Source organism: Onychomys torridus, chromosome 10 (genome assembly GCF_903995425.1).
Source record: "Onychomys torridus chromosome 10, mOncTor1.1, whole genome shotgun sequence".
Lineage (NCBI taxonomy): Eukaryota > Metazoa > Chordata > Mammalia > Rodentia > Cricetidae > Onychomys > Onychomys torridus.
In genome coordinates this window covers 81,980,104-81,989,199 of record NC_050452.1, presented here as the reverse complement: position 1 = coordinate 81,989,199, position 9,096 = coordinate 81,980,104, and the positions used below count along the sequence as shown (strand labels likewise).

The 9,096-nt window shown below is 40.0% G+C and overlaps 1 non-coding gene across 1 annotated transcript; it reads left to right on the top strand.

Annotated features, from left to right (window-relative positions):
* Nucleotides 1-4,405: 4,405 nt before the first annotated feature.
* LOC118592609 lies at nt 4,406-4,508 on the top strand. Its single transcript, XR_004946084.1, has one exon. It is a non-coding gene; the product is annotated as a U6 spliceosomal RNA (small nuclear RNA).
* The last annotated feature ends 4,588 nt before the right edge of the window (nt 4,509-9,096 follow it).

Here is a 9,096-nt window from a genome sequence, read left to right as displayed (position 1 = left end):
TGGTAATTATCTTTGGGTTGAGGAAAAGACCATAATTTAAATACATATGTTAAAAGACCACAAATATTTTATTGGTAGGAAAGTTTATTGATGGGGGAAGAGACTCATTCTTAATATCACCAATCATGAAATCCAAAAAATTGGATTTTAGTCCAAACTGTCTAACTCTGATTTCTTTCTTTTGTAAAATAACCATGATACTTTTTTAAACTGAAAATAATTTCTTTCATGCAATATATTCTGATCACAGCTTCTCCAGCCCCATCTCTTCCCAGATCATCCCCACCTTCTCACTCTTTGAACTCCATGCCTACTTTTCTCTTTAGAAAACAAACAGGCGAAAAAACCTACAAAACCAACAACAGAATAAAACAAAACAAACAAAGAAAATAACATGGAAAAAGGGCCAGAAACAGACATACTGAAAGATACACACACACATACAAACACAAACAAAACCCATAAAAAACTCAAAATCAGCAAATACAAATACCAGCAAAAAGACCAGTAGGATAAAAAATGCCTGAACAAAGCAATATGATATATATATCATATATATATATACCCCAAAATACCATAGTTAGTTTTGTGTTGGCCAACTAGTGTTGGGCATAAGACCTGCCCTCAAGTGTGATTGGTATACCTAGTGAGCTCTAAACCACAGCCAGCTCTTAGGAGTGCTTGCTAAGACAGAAAACCTGATGAACAGGGAACATAAACTAAAACCAAATGTGTCAGTCCAGAAAGCAAAAGCTTGACACGTTCAAGTCCTGTACACTATGTTGGTTTGTTCACTGGCCATAACAACTGAATTGGAAGCAAGTAAACCAGACATTCCCATGTCTACAACTGAAGCAGTGTTCCAAGAATTGGGGGGGGGCATGGAATCCCAGTGAAAATGAAAAGTCCGCTTCATTGAATAAGAAAGTCAGAATATATCGAAGCGCTGTGGGGCACAGCTACAGCAGTGCTGTGATGCAGATGTATATTCATAACAAGAAGACAGACCATGAAGGAAATATGTCTATATTCTTCTACCTCATTGTTTGGTATCATGAAAGAAAAAAAAAAATACACCACTTTCTCAGGCATTGCCAAAGTTCCTTGCCAATAACCTGTATTAAGGAAAAAAATAAAAAAGATCTACAAGACAAAAGCGTAAGCATATTTTACAAAATGTGTTCAGTGACAGCAGTTAAGAAGAGCGACCCAGTGAGCTGTGGAAATGCCTGACGTCAGGAGGGAAGGGTCATAGAGAAATAGGGTTGGACAGAAAGATTGGGATCTGACGGGACCACACTCAAGTAGGAAGGCAGCAAATCCTCAGATTCTTCTTGATTCCAGGAGCCATGGGAAGAAGGGACTCCTCTGGAATTGGAGCCTTTTGAGTATGTAGGTCAAAAAATTCATTATGACCACACTTCCCACAGAAAAGCGGAGGAGTGGAAAAGAGTCCCTCTAGGTTTTATGGCTAGCTTGGAGAGAGGAATTCTCAGTTAGATTACCCATCTCATTGGGTACAAGTTTTACTTTCTGTGACCCACGTGGGAACTGGAGAGAGGAAACAGAGAGCAGGACAGACCTTGTTTTTGAGGCCTTTTCAAAGTACTGCATGTCAAGGCACTATACATGGGTATTAGGTTTGAAGTCCCAACAGCATATAATGGCCATTCACATGTATTACTTATTATTAGAATGTTAGCGACATTAACTAATACTTGAAAGACGTTATGGGTTAGGATTAAAATCTGGTGCTTGAAAGTTGTCTTACCTGAGTTTCAATTCCTACTCAACTTATGAATCCTGTGTAAATGATCTAAGATCGTTGTGCCTCAGTTTTCTTATGGCTCAACATGAATAACAACAGTATTTTGTGTGATGAGGGTGAGTGTGTCAACTCATGTGACACTGTGGGAAAAGTGCCAGGCATAGCATGTGACAAGTGTTAGCAGCATGAAGAGTTCAAGGAAAAACCAACCGATAAAAGTGAGCCAAAGCTCTCAGAAAATAGCCGCACTTATGTTAAAGAGTCTACACAGTGGGAATCAGAGGCGACAGCTCCATAGCCCCTGTGTTCAATCCCCAGAACCCCCACCCTCTTTTTAAAACTAGATGTGCTGATGTGCATTTCTCATCCCAGTGCTGGAGTGGTGGAGATAGACAGATTCCCTGGGACTACACTGCCAGACGGCCTGGCCCTCTTCATGAGTTCTGGCCTGTGAGAAAACTTTTCTCAAAAAATAAAATAAATAAACAAACAAATAAATAAATAAGAGAGAAAGAAAGAAAAAAGGAAAGGAGGAAAGAAGGAAGGAAGGAAGGAAGGAAGGAAGGAAGGAAGGAAGGAAGGAAGGAGGACAATGCCTGAGGAATGAATTTCAAGCTTGTCTTCTGGCCTCTGCGGGTACTGTGTAGCAGAACACACATGAATTTGCGCCCCTTCCCCCTACAACGATTCTACAAGGCAGACTGACTGACGGAGAGTTGGAATGCTAACAGAGCCAAATTATCTTGACTAGCTTTAGCTTTCTTGTTAGCTTTTCATTCTTAGATCCATGTCTGACCTAACAGCCTTGCAACTCTAATGTGAAACCCTTTGGAATGGATTAACAGCCAACCACTGGTTTCCACCAACCCCAATGCCAAATATCTCACCAGATAGTACCTGTGACTCTATAGAGAATCTCTCCACTTTGCTGTGAGCTGCCTAACTGATGTTTCAAGTAATGTGTTTGGAAAAAAAAAAATGCCTGGATTTGTGGCTTTATTTTGTCCTGTAACTGTAGTTACATGAGTTTCATGAAATTGTTTCTATGTTTGAATATGTTATGTGTGATAGCCTAAATCTATATTCCTGGGTCACGGTCACTCTTATTTCTTTCAAGAATTAATAATCTCTTACGCGCTTTGAGGTGAGAGTTCTAGTTTGCATCAACATAAGAATGGAAACAGTAGACTTAAATGCCATTTAAAGAACGTGAGTGATTATAAGTTCTCCCCAAAGATCCATGACCTCACTACCATTGAGTAGTTGGCTTGGTTTCTTGTACCAGGCATGATTTATTTCCTGTGAAGTGGGTCTTAAGTCCAATTAGAGAGCTGCTGTTTACCACGAAGGCATGTGTATTGTAATTGCACCTCTATGGTTATCCTGCCATACTGGTTTTTTGTTGTGGTTCTTATGCATCAAAGCTGAAAGTCTCGCCAACATGAATGCCTAAACGTGAAGTGAACAAGAAGAACAATAACAGACATGAATGGGGAAAGCCCATGAGACTTCAACTCTACACAAAGAACTATAGGTAACTAAAGAATGCTGGTAGAGGGAGAAACAGCCTTTCCCAGGGAAGAGCACACCAACTGGATATCCAACATCAAATGGTCAGCCCTGAACATACATGTGAGTAACATTATACAGACTGAGCAAATTATATTTAGAAATATGTGCAAATACATATGTGCATTTGACAACAATTAATAAAAAGGGGGACATGAATTAAAAAAAGGGAGGAGGGTTTGAAGGGAGGAAAGGGAAGGGATAAATGATGTAATTATATTATAATTTCAAAAAAGGGCGGGTGGGGGCAGAAGAGACTTACATTTTTAAGACATAGAGTTAAAAATAACATTTGAGAATTTATTGTATACCTAGTAATTAATCTCCTGAAAGCTAATGGGAGCAGAAATTCTTACTTTCCAGTAGAAGGATATCCTGCTTGAGCATGCCTGCTGGCCATTCTCACAGACAGCTTATGGAGGGAACTAGTGCATGGATTCTTACTGATACCACATGATACTACTTTGTGTTCTTTGCCGTCCCAAGGGAAATCAGTTAACCCATTCAATGTCCTGACACAAATATCTGTAGAAGAACAATGATAATTGATTTGACCAATCAGAATCTTTCTTGGAAGTTTGACCTGGAGATATGGGAAGAGAATCTGTAAGCTAATATTTGAATCACAAGTAGAGAGATGCCGCGAGATCATCCTATTGAAGTAGCCATGTATGGGACTCTAGAGTGAAGAACCAAAAATGAGATCAATTTTGATCCAATCATGTACCCATGGAGGCCATGGCAATGTGACCTTGGACTGACTTCAATAACTTAACCACTCATTCAGCTCTAGCTAATCCATTTAACTTATAAATTAAGTGTTTTTAATATATACATCATTATGAGGGGCCTGGGGGATTTTATAAAGTGCCTGCTGTACACACATAGGACCCGAGTGTAGATTCTCCAGCATCCACATAAAAACTGAGTGGGGAGATATCCTTTTTTTACCCTATCTCTGTGCAGGCAGAGGTAGGCTAATCCCTGGAGCTTACTGACCACCCAGTTTACCTCAGCTGATGATCTTAGGGTTCAGTAGAGATCCTTTCTCAAAAACCAAGGTGGGCCTTGCTTCAGCAGTTTACATACTAAAATTGGAATGACATAGGGAAGATTAGCATGGCTCCTGAGCAAGGCTGACACACTAATTCATAATGCATTCTATCTTATTTTCAAAGGTGGCAAGAGAGCTAGGGAACACCCAACATTGACCTCTGGCCTTCATGTGCACACACATATATATGCATGCATACACATACACATACACATATACATATTTAAGCACTAACCATGTGAAAATGTACATCTACTGCGCGCGTGCACACACACACACCATAAAGTCAGCTATGAAATGCATATCTATATATCTATATATATATATATACATATATATATATGAAAAGACAGATATAACAATTATTTTATCTGAAATTTAGTGTAAAGATCTATAAATAAGAAACAACAAGTAAATAAATAAATGAATGAAAATGGACCTATTCAAGTCTATGAGGCCATAGAAGCAAGAACAGCATTGCTTTGGGGATACTTGGACAGCTTGTGGCATAAAGGTCAGTACTGCAGCATGTAGGGTTCATTCTGGGCAATTCCATTGATGACTTTAGCTCCCAGCAGCCTGGACAGCACTATGCGGGATACATCAGCAGGAAGGATGTTTTCAAGTCACTTCCAGATAGATTTCTCTATGTTCTGGAACCACAGTGTGTGGTGTTTTCAGCAATAGGGTCAAAAAAAGAAAAAAACAGTCCAATCAAAACTGTGTCACAAAACTAAACAGGAAATAAAAATGGCTAGTAAATACTTTTAGAAGTGTTCATTCAATGCTGTTAGTCATTTGGGAGTGGTGGGTGTATAAATTGGTACAACCACTGTGGAAATCAATGTGGAGATTCCTCAAAAAAACTAAAAATAGCACTATCATATGACCAGCTCTATGTTCCTGGGTATATATCCAAAAGACACCATATTCTACAGAGGTGCTTGTACATTCTTGTTCATTGCAACTGTATTTACCAAAGCAAAGAAGTGGGATCCGCCTAGATATCTATCAACTAATGGATACTGAAAATGTGGTGCATATACATAATACTAATTTATTCCGCTTTAAGGAAAAATGAAATTTGCAAGAAAAAATTCAACTGAAAATATACTATGTGGGTAACCCAGAACCAGGTATTCATCCACAGCATGTTCTTTCACATATGTGGATGTTGACTTTGGATTTTTCAATTTTTCTGTTTTATTTGTAGTATTTGTAAGGGACAGGAAGCTAAAAAGAGACCGTGGCGTGTGGGGGTCCGGGGTAGGGCTTAAAGGGTGAGGGAATAGTAGAGCACCTGTGATACGAAAGTGGAGGGGCAAATAAATACCTGGAGTTCAAGGTTTAAGCAGAAATAGGGATGGGGGATGGGAAGGCAGAACAATGTTACTTTTGTTTCTATTTTGTGGAATAATTTGAGGAGTATTTATTGTTTTGTTTTTGTCTCTTTTTGGGGGGCCCTCCGCCACCTAGTTCCCAAATAAATCACATTTGGAGGCTTATTCTGTTTTTGTTTTCTTTCTGGTTTTTCAAGACAGGGTTTCTCTGTGTAGCTTTGTGTCCTTCCTGGAACTCACTCTGTAGCCCAGGCTGGCCTCAAACTCACAGAGATCCACCTGCCTCTGCCTCCCGAGTGCTGGGATTAAAGGTGTGCACCACCACTGCCCAGCGGAGGCTTATTCTTAACTTATGAATGCTCGGCTTTAGCTTGGCTTAGTTTCTTGCCAGATTTTAACTTAAATGTATCCCATCTACCTTTTGCCTCTAGGCATTTCCTGTTCTCTTACTTCTGTAAATCTTACATTTTCTCCATGGCTTGCTTTGTGGCTGTGTGGCTGTGTGGCTGTGTGGCTGTGTGGCTGTGTGGCTGTGTGGCTGTGTGGCTGTGTGGCTGTGTGGCTGTGTGGCTGTGTGGCTGTGTGGCTGTGTGGCTGGGTGGCTATGTGGCTGTGTGGCTGTGTGGCAGTGTGGCTGTGTGGCTGTGTGGCTGTGTGGCAGTGTGGCTGTGTGGCTGTGTAGTTGGCTGACTGTGCGGCTGTGTGGCTGTGTGGCTGGGTGGCTGTGTGGCTGTGTGGCTGTGTGGCTGTGTAGCTGGGTGGCTATGTGACTGTGTGGCTGTGTGGCAGTGTGGCTGGGTGGCTGTGTAGTTGGCTGGCTGTGTGGCTATGTGGCTGTGTAGCCGGGTGGCTATGTGGCTTTGTGGCTGGGTGACTGTGTAGTTGGATGGCTGTGTAGCTGTCCTCCTCCTTCTCCAGCTGCTATTTCCTTTCACCCCTCCATCTCGTTTTCTCCTCCTAGATTTCTTCTTCTATTTGTTCTCTCTGCCTGCCAGCCCCAACTGTCCTTTCTCCTGCCTTGCTAATGGCTGTTCAGTTCTTTATTAGACCATCAGGTGTTTTAGCCAGGCACAGTAACACAGCTTCACAGAGTTAAACAAATGCAACATAAACAAAAGTAACACACCTTAAAATAATATTCTACAACAGTATTGGTGTTCATTCTTCTTTGAAAGTCTAGTAGAATTCTGCACTGAAACCTTCTGGCCCTGGGCTTTTTTGTTTGGTAGACTTTTAATTACTGCTAATTCTATTTCATTAGGGGTCTGTTTAAATTGCTTATCTGATTTTGATTTAATTTTGGTAGGTGGTATGTACTGAGAAATTATCCATTTCTTTTAGATTTTCCAATTTGGAGGAGTACAGGTTTTTAAAGTCTGTCCTTATGATTCTCTCTCTGGAATTCCTTGGTATTTGTTGTTAGGTACTCTTTTTCATCTCTAATTTTGTTAATTTGGATTTTCTCCCTCTGTCTTTTAGGTAAGGTTTTGGCTAGTTCTATGTCAACTTGATACAAGCTAGAGTCATCAGAGAGGAGGGGTCCTCAATCGAGAAAATGCCTTTATAAGATCCAGCTGTAGGCAAGACTGCAGACTATTTTCTTAATTAGTGATTGATGGGGGAGGGCCCAGCCCATGGTGTGGGTGGTGCCATCCCTGGACTGGTGGTCCTAGGTTCTATAAGAAATCAGGCTGAGAAAGCAACATGGAGCAAGCTAGTAAGCAGCACCCCTCCATGGCCTCTGCATCAGTTCTTGCCTCCAGATTTCTGCCCTGTTTGAGTTTCTGTCCTGACTTCCTTCAATAATGGATGGGGAAGTGTAATTCAAATAAACCCTTTCCTTCACAACTTGCTTTTAGGAATGGTGTTTCATCACAATAATTAAAAAACACAAACTAAGGGGTTTGGGCTAAGGGTTTGTCAATTTTACTGGTTTTTCTCAAAGAACTAACTTAGTTTCATTGATTCTCTGTATTTTTGTTTGTTTTTATTTGAATATTTTTGCTACCTATTTGATTATTTGATTATTTCTTGCTATCTATTCCATTTGGTGTGATTTCTTCTTTTTGTTCTAGTGTGTTCAGGTGTCCTGTTAAGTAATTAATTTGTGATCACTCAAAATTTTTAATGTAGGCACTTAGTGCTAGGAATGTCCTCTTAGACCCACATTCATTGTGTCCCATATGTCTGGATATGTTGTGTTTTCATTTTCATTCAATTCTAGAAAGTTTTTAATTTCTTTCTTGACCCATTTTTCATTCACTTGTGAGTTGTTCAATTCCCATGAGTTTGTAAACTTTCTGTTGTTTCTGTTGTTCATATGAAGCTTTAATACATGGTTATTAAAGCTGATAGGATACAGGGAGTTATTCCAACTTCTTGTATCTATTTAGAGTTGATTTGTGTCCAAGAATGTGGTCACTTTTGCAGAAAGTTCCATGAGGTGCTGAGAAGAAAGTATATTCTTTTGTGTTTAGGTGGACTGTTCTGTAAATATCTGTTGGGTCCATTTAGTTTATGATGAGTTAGCTCTGGCATTTCTCTGTTTAGTTTTTGTCTGGATGACCTGGATGGCATGAGTGGGGTATTGAAGTCACCCACTGTCATTCTGTGAGGGTAACTATGTGATTTTAGCTGTAGTAGAGTTTCTTTTATGAGCATGGGTGCCCTGTGTTCGGTGCATAGATGTTTAGAATTGCAGTATCCTCTTGATGGCCTTTTCCTTTGATGAGTATGTGGTGTCCTTCTCTATCTCTTCTGATTAGTTTTGGTTTGAAGTTAGATATTAAAGTGGATACACCATCTTGGTTATTGGGTCTGTTTGCATTTTCTATCCTTTTGCCCTGACATGGTGTCTGTCCTTGATGTTAAGGTGTATTTCTTGGATGCAGCAGAAGAAGGGATCCTGTTTTTTAATCCAATCTGTTAGTCTTTGTCTTTTCATTGTTGAATTGAGACCATTGGTGTTGAGAATTATCAATGAGCAGGGTTTGTGGATTCCTGTTATTTTATTGTTGGGGTGTGGGGATTTTTCCTCCCTTCTTTGATTTGCTGGTATGGGATTATTTATTCTTTATGTTTTTTGGGTGTGGTTAATTTCTTCAGGTTGAAATTTTCCTAGTGCCTTCTGTGTGGCTTGACTTTGGTTTTTATCATGGAATGTCTTTCTTTTTTCATCTATTGTGGTTGAAAGTTTTCCTGAGTTTAATAGTCTGGGTTGGTGTCTGTGGTCTCTTAGAATCTATAGGATATCTGTCCAGGCCCTTCTGGCCTTTAGAGTCTCCAGTGAAAAGTCAGGGGCTAATCTAACAGCTCTTTTATATGCTAGTTGGTCTTTTTCCCTTGTAGCTTTAATATTCTTTCTT